Source organism: Artibeus jamaicensis, unplaced genomic scaffold (genome assembly GCF_021234435.1).
Source record: "Artibeus jamaicensis isolate MK-2021 breed Jamaican fruit bat unplaced genomic scaffold, CSHL_Jam_final contig_497, whole genome shotgun sequence".
Classification (NCBI taxonomy): Eukaryota; Metazoa; Chordata; class Mammalia; order Chiroptera; family Phyllostomidae; genus Artibeus; species Artibeus jamaicensis.
This window is the reverse complement of record NW_026521863.1, coordinates 5,245,725-5,263,410: the sequence shown is the minus strand read 5'-3', so window position 1 is coordinate 5,263,410 and position 17,686 is coordinate 5,245,725.

The following is a 17,686-nucleotide window of genomic DNA, read 5'->3' as shown; positions in this document are numbered from 1 at the left end:
CCAATGGGCCCCACTGTAGCATGGCCACAGTTCAAATGCTCTCTCAGGAGACTCCTCACCGGTGGGAGTTCTAAGAAAGGACCAAAAGGACTGGCCTTCTTTCCCTCACCCACCCCAAATCGTCAGCAGCACCCTCTGCCACATTGTTTTATGAGTAAAACAAACATCATCTCGATCCTGTATAAAGCACTACTCAAATGCAGCTGTAGGGCAAGGCCCAAGCCCTCTGCTCTTCTGGCCCGGCAGCCCTCCTAGGCCCTCGCTGTACAAAATTCTGGAGTCTCTGCCTCCTAGGGCTCCCCCCTCACCACCCACGGAGAGGCTCTAGTGGGGCCTGTCCAGCTCAGGCACTAGATTTGGAGGGACACATCTCAGCCCCCCCAGGTTTGAACTAGGGCACCCGAGCACCTACAGCCGAAGGTCCCTCCCCCATCCCAGTGCTGGACCCTTTCTGGGGGAGCAGGAGGAGGAAAGCTGTGCCTGCCAAGCTCTCACCCCGGCTCCTCCCCCGTGGGGCTCAGCTCCACCCCCTCAGGGCTGCCCTCTAAGAAGAGGCGACAATCATTGTCAAAGGGAAGAGTTGTTAGTTCTGGTTTCAGCAATTTGCTAAAGTCCAATAAAAAGTAAATCCCAAAGCAGTAATGTGTTTCAGATCTGAGTGTTCACAGCTGTGCACTTGTTTCTTTGCAGAGTACAGTTTACCATTCTAAGTCTTTTCTTTGTGTTTAGAAGAAACTCTAACCGCACCTTAATGTCCTGGCCATACCGCCCGCTGTCTATTCCAAATTGAGACGCAGTCTCTTACTTCTTTCTCTATGTAGTTACTTCTCTTTAAAAAGAGATCTATACAGAGGTTAAGTTTTAAAACCGCAAATTGCTAAATTCTTAATCCTCCTCCAACATCTGTTTATGCTTTTGAACACATATGTACATCTATTTTAATATGTTTTTAAAGACTGCTCCCATCTCTACCCAACAAAACCCCCAAAACCAATTTTTTCTTTACTTCCTTCTCTCCTTCCTGCTTCTCTCCCTCTCTTTCTCCCTCCCTCCTTTCCTTCCTCATCATTTTTAGTTTTTTTAGAATAATTCGAGGGAAACTAACCCTTTAACGTCCGTGTTAGAAGACTGAGGGGTGGCTGGATATTTTGTATTCATTTCTGATCTCTGAGTCCTGAGTCACTGAGTTTGTTTGCTTTTTGCTTAAGTCAGACAAAGTTGCTCCCTCAAAACTAAACTAGTCTCCATGATTTAAAATGCCCGTCAACTGATGAACCAACTGAACCACGCCCCGTGAAATGGACAGACCAGCCCCAGACCCCTCAAATCGAACCAGAAACCTGTCCAAATAATTCAGGTCTTCATTTTGGATTAAAGCCAGACGACCCTTTTTCCTGATTCCTCTTGTTCAAAGTAGAGGGCACATCTCTGAACGTGTCACATGGAAATTCAGATTTGAGCGACTCTTTTAAAAGAGTCTTAACTTTGACTCTTTTAAAAGACTACCTTTGACTACCCCATGGCCCCAGTGACCACACAGTGGGTCAAACATTTAACAAGAAAATCAATGCGTCCAAATTGTTTCACCGATGCCGAGACAGCAGGAGTGCCCACCTCCCAGGGTCACCACAAGGACTACACAGTCAACAGCTGCAGAGCGCACGGCTCTGGGCCCAACACACAGCAGGCACCCCCGTGTCCACCCGCCCGGACTCCGCTGGCCTGGCCACTCCATGTCAACACTGTGCGAGGCCCCGCTCAGCATTTCCTGGCACCTCTCCAAGCTTGAATGACCCCGCAACCAGAGGCTGCAAAATTTCATTGCCCTACAGTATTACACGCCTCACATGCGAGTGAAAAATCTACCCTAAAGGAGATCTTTAAGCAATTGAGACGCACACACCTCTCTAAACAAATCATCCAGAAAAAATATCAGCTGTCAAATGAGTTTTCCTAAACTTCATCACATCCACCTCAAGATCTAAAGAGAAAACCTCCACCCACTCACCCCTCACTGCAAAAGCTGTCAGCCTGCTCTCTACTGAGCAAAAAAAGGGGAGAGAGAGACCACCACTCAGGGACACGGACAACAGGGTGGTGACTGCCAGGGGAGGGGGGAACGGAGGCGGGTCTGGGGGTGTAGACCTGACTTGGGGTGGTGAGCACACAACACAGTGTACAGAGGTGGGTTGTAGAGTTGTGCACCTGAAACCTGTAATATTTTGTTAACCAGTGTTACTCCTAACACGTTTAATAGAAAACTGATGAAGAAGAGGGGAAAACCCTTTTTTCTCAAAGAAACTAACTTTTAAAAAAATCAGACCCCATGAGAAGTGTGTTCTAATTTCTAATTAAGAAGACCAGTAAAGTCTTCTTTAAAGTCATTCAGTAAAACAAGGCAAAACATCTGAAAGGCATACAGTGAAATTTCTTTCACATTTGCACTGGTTTCTTTTACTTATTCACCCAAGGAAATGTTTTTCCCATGGGCCATTAGCATGTTCTGCAAGGACAACAAAGGAAAGAAAACAATAAATGTGTAAGTTGAAACAAGATGTATAACATGACAATGTAAATATATCACACTCTGTTGCACAGAAAGGCAATATTGTATATATACGGAGGGCTTTTCTTCACTTTCTCCCCACCGACCAGATTCGGGGTGAAATATTCTCTATTCAAGGTCCAGAAGCAATTAATCGTCAGCTTTTCAAGTCCTTCGCCAGCCTGCCATGGCGAGTTTGCTACCATATATTCCAAAGAACTCTGGGGACATCTCATACACAGATGACAAAAGACCATGAGGACTGCTGCATAGACAAGGACATGCCCTGGCCATCCAGTCTTTGCTCCCCGGAACCTCTGCCTCCTGCCCCTCTTCAGCCAGTCCTTACTCTTCTTCCTCTCTGTGAATATTCATCTTAATGAACTAATCTAAAATGTGAAATGTGTGCTTACATACTATACTTCTAGCTTTCAGGGTATTTACAATAGAAAACATATGAAACAACTCGGATAGTCAAAAGTTGAAGAATGCTTAAATTACGGTACGCCAACTCAATAGATTACTGTGAAAACACCTTAAATAATGATGAAAATGACAATAGAAAATGAAAAAATCAAAGCACCTCACATCCTGAGCTACAAGGTAGTCATGGGTCTGAATACTTAGGCAAATTAACACGATTTACTGGCATGACAGCACTGGCATGACAGCATGACGTGTGAATGGCACCACATGTAACATTTCATGTCTCTGCTGTTAGTGCAATGCGTGGGTAGATACGATGGACACAGGGCATTAAGGCAGCATTTCCTCCAGCCCCTGTACCTGCAGGTGACGCGCTGCCTCTGATGACCTATGTCTCTGATTTTCGGCCACCAAACCTGTGCTTCTAGCACAGCCCAGAAGTAAGCAAGGGTACTGACTCTAGGAAGCATGGTGCCTGTCACCCACTCTGGTTTGGGAAATTAACCAACTAACCACTCTAGAGTAATGGAGTGACAGGTTGTCCTGTCGGAACTACTCCATGACCCTCCCCAGTCCTTCGAGTGCAGGCATTAATTATTGGTCACTTGAAAGTAGTCAAATATGTCAGACAGTCACCGATGTTACTGGACTCCATGGGCCCTCCGTCTATGGACCCGAGGATTCAGACACGGGCAGGCAGGGCTTTAGCACTCCCCAGGGGTCTTTGCTGTAAGGATCCAAGGCCTCGTGGAAAAAGACTCATCTTCAGGAAGAAGATGAGTCTTCAGGGTCGGGTGTTTAGAAGCTTGGCTCAAGAACTTTTAGGCTAAAGGGAGGCATAATTACGAGTACAGCTTACCTCTCTGATTGTCCCCCAAGGAGCTCTAAGGCCCAAGGGCAGATTTCCCTGGGCCTTAGAGAGAGCAGGGCTATGAATGAAGACCGGGCTTCTAAAAAATCCTAGGATGGCATTGCGACACAGCCATTGTACCTTAAAATCATGCAGTGTGGTGTCGCCTGACAACAAACCCATTGCCCCCATAGCTATGGCCCCAGATGTCTTCAGGTAATGAAAACTGGGAAACACAAAAACCATCTGACTGACAAAACCATAGGAGAATCCATGTTATGAGCATCAAGAAATGTCTGAGACTGTCCTACACCATTATTAATGAACTCCAAAATTACAGTCACTTCCTCCCCCTTCTCACACACACCCCATCCTCCTCTTGTTCGACACTGCAGCCCCTGCATGACCGCACAGCGAAGGGGAGTGGACAGAACCTTATAGACAGGATGACCATAAGACGTTCCACCCAAGTCAGGAAACTGCTCAGGATACAAAGGAGCGCATTCTGAACTACAACGCAACAGCAGGGGTCAGCCAGATCTGCCCCTGGACAACTGGCTCACCCGATCACCCCACCAGTCTACAAGCCCAGGAAAGAATGCTTCTGCCTCTAGCTTCCACCTGGTGTGTCGTTTGTCTGGTCTGTGTGTCCATCTGTGTGTCTACCCTACCACATGCTCCTCCTCTTTCATATACATCTCCATCACCCAAAGCAAAAACCCAGGCTTTCCCAGGCACTTTGATGAGCACTGCCAAAACAAAAAACCCTGCATAACCCTAGATTCCCCTATCCTTGACCTTCCCCACCTGCTCCCTTACCTCACAGAGATTCGGGGACACACATTTTCTAACAAAAGAATGCAATCAGCCATTCGAAACCACCCTACCTTGGAGAGCCACTTCTTGTTCATTAAAAAAACAACAATTATTAAATGCCAGGCACCTTCTAGATAGTGGGTGACACGGCTTTTAAAAAGACAGGACCGCCACCTAGCTCACAGGCTCTTATGTTCAGTGAGGGAGGCTGACAACGAACGAGTAAGCAAACAGATCATTGGGGGACTTCCTGACTGAGTTACTATCCTGTATCTGGGGTGGAGGTAGAGTCCACCTCAATAAGAGAGGTCAGGAAAGGCACCTCTGACAAGGGGACAGGTACTGGCCAGTGTGACGAGCCCCTTCTGCAGGTCAATGTTAATTTTGTTTCCAGCTTTCCCTGTTCGCTGCCACTTTGTGTCGACCCAGGGGGTTAGTATTGGTGGGAGTGATGCCTTGAAGGCTTTCTCATTAAATGGAATAAAGATGAAAGGCTCCCACTGCATGTACAGGAAACCCATGGGGAGCAGAATTATCACCATGGAGTGGCACAAGGCAGCCACAGGTACCTGGAATGAGATGTTGCTGCCTGCGGGTCAATCATCGACAAGGTCCTTCTGCTCCCCTAGCGGTCCCTGGCTTGGATCAGGAAATGAAGCCTCTACCTGGAGAAACACTGAGGACAGACAGGTGCTGCTGGACTTAGCTGATCATGGTATTTTCAGGGCAATTTTGAGCTTATGTCTATGCTAAAGCGAACCGGAGAGGCAGTTTTCTGAACCCATAGTACTCTCAGCATCGTTCCTAGCTTTGATCAGCCACTGGTCCCACTGACCGAGTCATTCTTGTGGTTAGGTTATTCCTGGTGTCAATATTTATTCCCCCTGCTGGCAGTTTTACTCTATGATTTCTCATTCCACTGTTCTGGACTGATCAGAATAATCGAAACTTCTCTCTTCCAAATACTGGCCACAGGTCATTAAGTCAACATCAAGCTACTTTGGGTGCCTATTGTAAGTGTTTCATATTCCTCTTTTTTTCCAAACTCTAGGTCAAGATTGCTCCACTCCTCTCAACTTTATGCAACATGTGATTTTTGGAAATGTAACACAAAGAAAGTCTGAATAGGTTTTTTTTAGCTGGGCCCCAGCAAGAGCCAAAGGAAATGGAATAATGAAGCATGTTCTGCTGTTCAGGCCAGGTTTCTTACCATGTCCAAATGTGGCTTTTGCCTTTTATAGCATTTAGATCGTATCACTGACTCATGTTCCATAAGAACCTCTTTATTTACCCGTTTAGCCTACTCCAGTCCCCACTTCCTTTCTTACTCACTCTGCCTCCCTTTCTTTCTGTGAACTACTACCCAGAGCCAGTTTAGTAAAATGGTGTACTGATGGTCCCATTGTTCACAGATAATTCACCCAGTGGCTCCTCATTAACTCTCTTTTATTGCTTTCAGATGTTTTCTCCGACTTGTCAAGATAGTCAATATATTTTTCATTCCTCTTCTACAAATAAAATATTATTTGCCATTATATTTGGATCCTCAATACATTGCTTTTTCTGGTATTCTTACCACTGGACATGTAGGTAATGCCCAACAATAATAGCGAACACTTAAATAGTAGCACTTACCATATTCCCGGCACTGTTCTGAGCACTTTATATTTCCTAACTCATCAAATCCCCAACCACCCCAAGAAGGAGGTTTTCCTGTAACACTAGTACAGAAGGTAATCCATGTGCTTACCAGAAAGGGGACTCCACAATTAGGAAGACAAGCAGATCGCTTTGAGCCAGTGTGTCTCCAGTGCAGAATGGGAAATATGCTGGCACAGAGGCAGTTCGGCCACCAAGGTGGCCCGTTGCATTTACCTTCCAATAACTTTCTGTGCTGTAAAGTCAAAGTGATGTTCATGCTTGATCGGCAGGTTTGCGTTCAGCCTAAATCACCATCTTTCCACTAAGTGTTGGCATGCTTTCCTTAAATTTCTCTCGAGTTAGTGACCAGTCAGGAGAAGGGTTTGCACCACTGTTTTCACGACACACTAGTGTTGCAGAAGGCCTTATTTTACAGAAGAAACACACGCGAAAGGTAGAAGTGGTAGCTCAGCGGCTAAACGACAGAATTACACACTGCCGTCCACTCTATTCAAATTCCTTCCTCCAGGGGGCACTAAGGGACAGATGTACTCCTAGTTGTATTTAATGGTATTTATAAGCACTGTTAAAGACAACAGGCCCAGAAAGCAGGCACTTATGCTAAGCCCCACATCGCCAAACTGAAACTTAATTACAGTTTTAGCTCCCCAGGAATGGAATATTAAACCAATCAATCAGGAGGCGCATGCTCAGCATTAGTTAATTCGCCTGATAGACCCCCGCCATCCCCTGTAAGGAAAATAACCTCACAGTAACACAGTAAGCAACCTGCGTTTTTGCCTAGAACAAATCTCTTGTTCCTGTACCCTTCTTTTTTTCTATAGGTCTTAGGAGCTCCTTTCTATAATATGTGCTACATTTGATGCTTCCCAAGTTATGAATGCTATATAAACCTATAAGATCTTTAAAATTTAGTTGAATTTTGCTTTTTTTTTTTTTTACAGTACTTACTATTAAACTGAATGACCATACTTCATTTGTGGGTGAGAAGGACCGGAAATGATAGTCCCTGATTAAATATTGTCCTTTTTCCTAAAAACCATTCCAGAAAAACTGAAGGAACTTATGCGAGAATCACCAATTCCAGTCTTAAATCTCCTAACACTCTCGCTCTTTTCCATTGTAACTGAGGTCCCATATTCAAATAAGCAAGAAGGGACAAAGTCACAGAAAAGGCAGCCTCTCGCGGAAGTTCCTTGGTGCCGTGACTGATTGCTCAGTCCAGGTTCTCTCTAAGAATAACGTACCAGCCTCTGCCTGGAGACCCCTCCGCCCTTGCTGCTTGGGACACTCAGAAACCTGGGGGACATGATTTATTTGCCAATAGATGGGCCAAGCTCAAAGGCAAGAAAGGAAAAGTACGGGGAGAAAGACAATGGAAACTGCGCAGAGACCAAGGGGAGAAAATCCCGATGGTTTGTGAAGGAAAAAGCGGGGGTCACAAGAGGGACGCACATCCGCAAGCACCTTGCAGCCAGAGCTCCCGCGAGGATGAAAAGAGCCAACCTGTGGGGGCGGTTACAGCAGCCTGGGCCACAGCACAGCATAAACATTAAGAAACAGAAGCCTCATTTCAAGGGCAGCCGGAGGGCTGGACATTTGAACCGTCGCGAACACGCCCTCAACGAACAGGAACCAACCCCACCGGAATAGAGATACCCATGTCTCCAACAGGAAGTGGCCCTACGTGACTACGTCATCATGAGAAATGGAAGAGTCCTCCTGGCCCAGGAACAGCTCAGAGCTCAGCCAATGAGAAGCCACCACACTTAGAACTTCTAGCTTCCTCCAATAGAATCTTTGTTTAGAACAGCCCCGTTCCTCTTCTTGTTTTCTCTGGACCTGCGTATGGTTCACCCCTAGACTTTGCATCAGGATTTGTGATTCTTTGTTCCCGAGTAAACCCATTTTGCTGGAGAAATATCTAACTGTTTATTTATTTAAAGTCACCAAAAAAATTACTGATTTTTACTTTAGCAGAAATAAAATTTTAGCCCAGAAGGTAGAAGAGCACTTGAAGCAAAGATGATCCGAAAACAAACAACAGCCAAAGACTTGAAGAGTCTAAGTAAGAATCCATTTCAAAAATAAAGATAACCGACTGTGCTATTACAAATGGGAGTACAATAAGAAATGACAATGGAAGATGATAAGCAAACTCAAAAAAATTATAGTTCCAAAATCACTGTCATTCTGAGGAGTAGAAAAAGATACTTCACTTTAGTCATTGTTGGAAAAATTAACATTAAAAATATATAGGGGCTATATGTTTTTGAATATATATTATAATATATAGTATAATTATAACCCATTTTTGAGCGGATCAACAAACCGTAGCATATGCAATGGAATGACGCTCAGTAACAAAAAGGAATGAGCCCTCGATCCTCGCAACAGCATAAAGGAACTCACAATGATTATGCCAAGTGAAGTTAATTATACAAAAAAGAGTATTCCAATTTTATATTGTTCCAGAAAATGCTAACCAAGCTACAGCAATGGAAGGAAAATCAGAGGGTGCCTGTGGGTAAGGACTCAGAAATGGGCAAAGGGAGGGATCACCAAGGGTCACAATGAAACTTTTGTGGGGATGGTGTGGTCATTGTCTTGGTGCATAAGTCAGATTTATAAAAATCAGGAGCTAAAAACATGCCATGTTATATGTTAATTATACCTCAATAAAGCCTGTTTAAAAAAAGTTTGATGTTGGTGCAGAATTGATCAAAAAGATCAATGAATAAGCATAGAAAGCCCAGAAATTGTCATATATATATATATATATATATATATATGAAACTTGGCATACAATAAAGATGGCATTACCAGCCAGTGGAGAACTGATGAGCCATCCAATAAATAATATTATAGCAGCTGACTTTTCATATTGAAAAGTTAAATGAGATCAGTGCTGGATAGATCTAAAATTCAAATACTGGAAGAAGAAAATGACTTAAAGTTATTAGCATAAAGTATAAGGGAATATATGATTTCAAGATAGGTAAGGATCTCTTAAATAAGACACAAAAACATAAATAATAAAGGAAAATATTGGCATTTGACTTCATTAAACATAAAACTTGAATTGTTCAAAAGATACTATGAACAGAATTAAAAGAGGAGTCACAGACTGAGAACAGGTCTCTGCACTTACAACAGACTAGGGACTGGTACCCAAACATGCGCTTCTTTGACACATACAAATCAATAAGAAAGAGGCCAAGACCCAGTTAAACATGCAAAGGCACCGGCAAACATGCAAAAGCCCTGACTGAGGTGCCGCCAAACCTCAACCCTGGAGAAGACGAGCCTTGGCACGAAGCTGACACTGCAGGTATCAGAGCAGACAGACAGAAAACACCTGGACCCTTGAAGACCGCAGGCCACTGGGCCAACCAGCCTTAGGTCCTCCTCACCCCCGGACTGTCGTCACCTGAGCCAATCATTGTCCTCTCCACTTAAGCCACTGTGGGTTGGGATTTTTTTTTTCCAACAAAAATACCCTAACTGATTCAGCCTCAATTTGCACCAACCTTCAGTCTCATGGCTCAATAACATATTTTGTCACTAAACGTGTAACTGGGTCACTAAACGTGTAACTGAGTGTACCTGTGTGTTTATACACCCATCTCAACACATTGAAAAACATAAAATGCAAACTGAAGCTTCTAGCATGATTTTTAAGTTTGTGTGTGCACACTGTATAAAGCATCAACAAATCAAGCAGTGGTGTGCAGGAGAAACATTGTATGATGACAAGTTCACATACACACAAGTACAGCCTGCTCAGCACAATCCTAACTCGGAGGGGAAAAAAAAAACAGTGTTTGAGGGATGACTCTTGACCAAAATTACAGTAACAGTATCTCTCTGCGGCAGGAAAACCGACAGGGTTTGGGGAAAAGTTTTAGGATGGGATTGTAAAAGCCCTAATAAAAATAGTGAGCAAAACCCACAGTGGACAGGCATGACTCGGAAGACACCACAATGGCAAACATGCCTGTGAGTCAGTGTGTCTCTCGGCCACGTCCCACTGCGGCCAGGCCTGCGGAGTACCGAGCATCTGGTTGAAAACGAAAAACAATCAAATAATAATGGGCGTCCCAGATCGTCATGGACTTGGAATATGAAGGAGAAATTCATGTTCTCATATTAAAGTTTTATTTCATGGTCTGACTTTAATCCACTTTTGCCCTTTCTCCAAGAAAGGATTAAATTAAAAAGCTAAATGTTAACATTTGTGTGTTTTGCTAATTAATACCTAACATGTTGTATTTGTAAACCACTAGAATTGCTCTATAAATAGAACCAGAAAAACAAACCATGAAATTGAAGTGCCTACGCTTTGTATTCATATGGTCATCTAAATATTGAGGCCCTCATAGTCTCAAGATGTAGATTCCACATTAATTTCACAATTAGATTTTGAAACATAATTCCATTTCAAATGTTCACAGATGTTAGAGTCCAAAACTCAAATTTAAGACTAATACATTCTTTGGCAGTAGAAATGTATATACCATATTTATGAAGAATTCACAGAACACTTCAGAAAACATTTGTGTAAAGTCAAGAAAAAAAAATGACATTTTAACTGAAGTTTGCTTTGTGATAATGACCAAAAACTAAAAACAGATAATAAACCTGTTTATCATAATCTGAACAAAAATCAGTAAATTTTAGATAAACTATCTCATGAATAGTCTAGAATATAACAAACTGGTAAACACCGTCTCCAAAATTTTAAAATATTTGACTTAAGTGGAAAATAAAAAGCAATAGTGTTGGAATTTGCCCAAGACATGCATTCTCGAATTCTTATACTTATTTGCCAGAACTACACACTAACTTTTATCTTAAGACTTAATGTTAAAAATCCCAAAAAGAACCAGAGGCAAGCATACGGCCCGATTCTCCTGAAATATCTCTATAGGAGAATAGGTGCCATCAAAATGTAGGGAGAAGTTTAAAGTCAACAGTTATATAAAGGGACTTATCTAAGAAAAAGAAGGTAATCAAAAATATGAACAGTAAAATGACAACAAACTCACAACCATCAAATGAACCTAAAAAACAAAATGAACTACACAAACAACTAGAACAGGAACAGAATGACAGAAATGGAGATCACATGGAGGGTTATCAATGGGAAGGGGGAGGAGGAAGTGAAGGAAAAGATACAGGGAATAAGTAGCATAAATGGTAGGTACAAAGCAGACAGGGGAGGTTAAGAATAGTATAGGAAATGGAGAGGCCAAGGAACTTGCATGTATGACCCGTGGACATGAAATAAGATGGGGGAATGCTGGTGGGAGGGGGTGCAGGGTGGAGGGGAAAAAGGGGAGAAAGGGGAGAAAAAATTGGAAAAACTAATAGCATAATCAATCAAGTATATTTTTAAAAAGAAAAAAGTCAACAGTTACAAAAATAACTCCTCTCCTCCTTTTCCTCTCTCTCTCTCTTCCTCTCTCTCTAACACACACTCAGATACACACACATGTGCATACACACAAGAAATAATACCAAGCCCTGGCCGAGGAGCTGAGTTGGTTAAAGCATCGTCCCAATGCACCAAAGTTGTGGGTTCAATCCCCAGTCAGGGCACATACAAGAACCAACCAATGAATGCATAAATACATGGAACAACAAATCGACATCTGCTGTCTGTCTGTCTTTCTCCTCTTACCTTCCTCCCTTTCTCTAAAATCAATAAACTTTAAAAAAAGAAAAATACCAAATTGACTCTCTGGGTCTTGCCAGCGTGCAGCCATCAGGCGAGACCACTGGCGGCGGGGGGAGCTACGCAGACACCAGCTTCAAGGATGAGGCATTTTGATCCGGCAAAGGTAGAAGGTGTACCGCATGGCAGAAGGCAGGCGGGATGCGCACTGTGCCCTGTCCTGAGTGCAGACAGTGTGGGGAGAGTCGAACCACCTGCAGGAGAGAGAGTCGAACCACCGGGGGAGAACGCAGCGCCTGGGGGCGGGGCGGCGCCCGCTCACCATTGTGTTTGCATTAAATGATACATTTATTTGCTGTTTTTGTTGTATAAGAGCTGTAAAAAATAGAATCTCGTGTAGGTTTAAATGTTTGCACATCCACATTAAATATAATAAAGTCATTTAAGTTAAAAAACCACTCAACTGAGGGTCCTAAATTCTTTTCTTTACACACACACATAGTGGGCTTCCTTACCTAATCTCACCGTTTCTCTGAACCCTTCCTGTCCGACCTCCAACACAGTGGCAGAGTGGGAGCCCATCAGCCCATTGCCAAATCACAACAGGGCTGGGTCCCTTGGCCTGCACCTTGCGGGCATGAAGTTCAGTCTTGCGATGTATTTTTAAACAGATCGATTTTTATCCAATAATACAATTGCCTCTGGCTCTCTGAACAGAGGTTTCATAATGTGTAGGGTTCACATGATGGCAATAAAGAAAATAAAAACTATCTCATCAATTCTATGTGTTCAGGTATTCAAGCAGTCTGTACTGAGTGCAGGGGTGCAGCGGGGCCAGCGGCCCACTCCTCATGTTTCAAGCTGCACCATGGCCCCGGCCTCCACGGAGCCGCAGGCCGGCGGAGGGACCCACTGGGAACCAAGCGATTATGCAGCCAGGGAGGCTCCACCACTGTGCACGTGCCCTGATAGCTGCCGGAGACCGGCTTTCCGGGGGCCAACACACAGAACTCAACCTTGGAAGTCACGCAAGCGAGACTTTTCATAATCTTGTCTGAAAACCAGCCAGCAGCTCAGGGACACAGCCGAACTGATACTGCAGTTTGAGGGAGAATTTCCTATTGATCTTCCAGAAGCTGAAGGGGAGGGAGAGAAGAAGAGAAAGACGGAGGAGGTGAAGAAGAAGAAGAAAAATAATTAGAGCAAGGAGGAGAACAAGAACAAGAAGTAGTAGTTGTTGTTGAAGAAAGGGGAGGATATGGGGGAGGGGGAGGAAAGGAAAAGAAAATGGAAGATGAAAGAAAACAAGGGAGGGAAGGAAACTGGGAGGTTCAAGTTGAAGAACATGTCCCTCGCCCACACCCTCCAATGGCTCCCACCTCATTCAGAGCAAAAGCCAACATCCTTCCAGAGGCCACGGGCCTAAGTGAACTCCTCCCCCATCCCCCATCCCCCACCCCATCCCCCATCCCCCACCCCATCCCCCACCCCAACATTCGCTCCCCCAGCCACCTGCCCTCCAGGCACCTCTGTCTCTGGGCAATTTCTGGAACACACCAGGGGTTCACGCCCACACCAAGGCTTCAGGGGGTGCTCGTTCCCTAACTATCTGCGCCCCTCAGCCCTACTTCCTTCAAGCCTTTGCCCAAACAACACCTCCTCGGTGAGGCCCACTGTGACCACATTCTTGAAGGGCCCCCTCGGCCCCCCATCTAGTTCCCACTGTTTCCCTAGTACTCACAAATCACTCACCTGTCTGCATGCTCATTTCCTGCCTCCACTCACCACCAGCTAGAAGGCCAGCTGCTTGAGAGAAGGACTGGTGAATGTGTTACTCATTGTTCTAGCACCAGCCACTAGAATCTGTCAACAAATACTTGCTGAATGAATGAACGAATGAATGACTGATCATGTTGGCGAATCCCTACCACAACACCAGTTGGGACCTCTGTTACCAGGTCATCCCCACGCAGGCCAATGATAGGACACCAGTGCGCACTTAATAAATACATCAAACATTTAAAATCTATGTTGAGTACGTACTACGGGCCAGGTTCTGCGCCAACTGCTGCAGTTAATTATTGGTTTCATCATCCCAGGAGTGTTCTTCCCCTATGTTACAGACGGGAAAACCAAGACTCAGGGACACCAGGAGATCTGTCAGTGGTCACCGGTGGCAAAAGGAAGAGCCAGGACTAGAGCAGGATCCCAGTCGGGAACGTCTGTCCCTGAAGCCCAGGCTCTCACTCCCTGTTGTAGTCTGCTCACCTGTTCAGTACACGGAGGTCCACACAAGACCGAAGCAGCACAGGACACGCAGGCAGCGGTCCAGTGCGCTGCCCAGCCCAAACGTGGTGGTTGGAGGACCTGGCACATTCGGAGAAACTGCACTCCCTTTAGCACAACCAGAATCAACACAGGGAGAAGGGAGGGGGGAGCAGACCTCCCCCAAGGAAGGCCGCCCAGGCCGAGAACCCAGCAGTCACGCTTCAGGCGAACTCCTATAAATATTATTTCTTGGTTTTTATAAACATCGGTCAGCAGAGAGTTTGGGGTTTCACTTGGACAACCATCTGAAGTAGGAATTATATTATGCAAATTTCATGCTAGTCCACACCCCTTCGTTGTCAGCTGGGTCCTGATGAATCAAGCACAGTGTTTTGGAACAGAAGGCCGCTCGTCCCACAGGCAGGTGGTCCGGGGACAGCTGGAGGCAGGCCCAGCGTCTCCCCCAGAGGACGGGTCCAAGTGCACTTCAACACAGAGGCAATGGGCCCTCTGAGTGCAAGTTCCGTGCCATCCACGATGCCCACAGTAATTCTCACCAGTGTTTTTAAATGGCTCTGCTTACCAAGCACTGTCTGTAGCCATTTGAAAAAGTCTTAATATTAAGAGCCAAAAATGTCTTGAAACACTTTAAGTATCAAGAAGCTTAAGTGATTAAACTGCCATGTGATTAGCAACGAGCCTGCAAAGGACAGCCTGGCGTTTCAGAGACCATCTCCTGTCATGCTCTCTGGCGCTGCTCCGGTGTCCCTGGGGCAACTCCTGGTCATCGGTAATGAATGGTATCTCAGCCTACGGGACAATGCTTCCTATTCCGTTTCCCACATATGCCACCTAACTGAGAAAAATACCAGACTAAAATACGAGAGGAAAATATCTAAAGGAAAGACCTGTTATGTGTTTTCCCTGTTAAACTGACCACGTGCTTGGTGTCAAGCCCTGTGATTAGGGTCTGCAATGAACAAAGACCTAATTCCCGCCCCGGGGGAAGCAAACCGTTACAGCATGACCAGCGAGCGCCAGGACAGAGAGAGGGGCGGACAGAGCGCAGAGGAAAGAAGCAGACCCCATCCCACTAAATCTGAGAGACACGTGAATTTTTCCAGGAAGAGAAAGAGGTAGAAAGAACAAAGGACATATTTGAAGAAATAAGACTTACAACCACCACAAATCTGATTCCCTTCTCAGGGAAAGAAATTCCTTGGCAAGAAGGGGAGAAAATAAAATCAGATACAACGTCATGGTCGATGCCCGCACACCCTTTCCTTCACCGCGGTGCGGGCCTCTTTAAAAACCTCTGAAAGCAGAGGATGGCAGTTCCGTCACCTAAATAAGGCAGAACAAAGAACATGAAGAATGGGCTCTTGCCTGAAGGGAATTATTTTTCAGCTGCGTAAGAAAGAGAACTAATAAGGGCGCATTGAGATCGGCATACCACGGAAACACACCTCTGGCGGATTTAGGAGTTTCCTGTTTGGAGCCTTTGCAAGACCCCGCACGCAGGCCAGCTCCCCTGTCCAAATAGGTTGGAGGCACAAAGCAGGGAAAGGAGTGCTTTTCTCGTTTGCACGGGGTCTGCGATGTGGGGCCTTGCGACCACACCACAGCAGCATCTCGGGCAGGAGGCGTGATAACTGAACACAATGCTGACTCTGGAAAGGCTTCTGTTGCTACAGAGGGCATTATTGGGACGATGACTTCATGGCATCTGAGCATCACAGGGTAGCAGTAGACGTGCTTGTTAATTTCCTGATTTTGGAGGCTGTCCAGTAGCGGTGCAGGAGAACATCCTAGTTTGCAGGAAATACCAAGTACTTGGCAACTTCGGGCATCCTCTTGGCAATGGATCCTCTTAAGTCTGAAAAAACTTGTACTTTAATTGCTACTTTAACATACATTTGAGATTGTTCCTAAATAAAAAGAATAAAAGGAAAAGAAAAAGTGGAAGAACACCCCTTCCCAAAGGAACAAAGCAAGAAAGATTCAGAATTGTGTGCCTTGGGGGCCTCCTTGAATGCTGAGCCAGTCTGCTTTTCCCTAGACCCAGCTTTTTATCGGAGTCTGGAGGAACAAAAGCGTGGAAATACTGCCACCTGGTGGTTTTTAGAGCAAATGCAGGGCAGGCATAGGTAGGTTTACAGTTAGTACGCAAAACACCACATTATTCCTTTATTACTGTTTACTAATTATTGTACTATTTCCCATATAAATGACTGTAAACCTGCTTTTTCTCCACCCTGTATATTTACAGTAATGGGGATGGAGAGGCAATCCTGAGGTTTCCTCTGAATGGGGGAAGAATAGAGCTTTTGCAGGCGATTAGCTTTTGAAGGTTGTTAGAGAAAAAGGGAAATAGGTCCTTGAGCCACGAGGCTGCATCCGAGTTAAATCTGAGACCTGGAGCCTGGCTGGGTAGCACAGTTGGTCGGAGCATTGTCCTCATGCACAGGGATTGCAGGTTCAATCCCACGTCAGAGTATATAGAGGTGTCAACCAATGAATGTACGAATAAGTGGAACAACAAATCGGTCTCTCTCTCTCTCTCTCGTCAATAAATAAAATAATAAATTTAAAGTACATAGTAGAAAGTAAGAAGGATACTAAAATAAAATAAAGGTCATTGTGTTTAAGTTCTGTTTTGGGTCATGTGTACAGGATATAAAGCTTTAAAAAAAAAACAAAACAAAACCCTGAGGCTGGGAGCAGAGCGCAGATGACTCTGGGTTCCCGTGAGTACAGGACAAACTCTGGAATGGGGAGTTTAGGAGGAAGGGATTAAGTTTAGGGGGCACAATGATTTTCAATCCCCACCCCACCCCTGGAGGCTTTGGAGAGGATTAATTCTCTAGGACAGAGAAGAAATTGGAGACCACTGGCGAAATGTCAGCTGGCTCACAAGGTAGCTCAGTGGGAATTGCGCAGGTGCCGCTCCACACAGGCAGAAGGGAGGCTGCATTTCAGCCCAACACGCACCCTCGGCCCGACACCCTATTGGGGCACAGCTCTCCAATCATATGCAGGGGCCCTGGCTACTGGTGAATGTCTTCCCATGGTGGGGTAGACACTTAACCACCTAAAATTGTTAGTTTTTTTCAACTCCACTTCCAGAAAACTAAACCTGCTTTTAGTGTATGATCCAGCAATCCAGCAATACTATCCTTAGTATTTACCCAAATGAGTTAAAATCTGTGCCCATGAAAATGTTTATAGTAGCTTTATTCACAATTGCCAAAACTCAGAAGCACCAAGATGTTCCTCAGTCCAGGAACAAACTGGGTGCTTCTAGACAATGGAATACTACTCAGCGCCGAAGAATTGAGCTGTCAAGTCATGAATAGACACAGAGGAACCTCAAATGCGTGTTCTAAACTAAAGAAGCCAATCTGATGTAGGTGTGATTCCAACCACGTGACCTTCTGGAAAA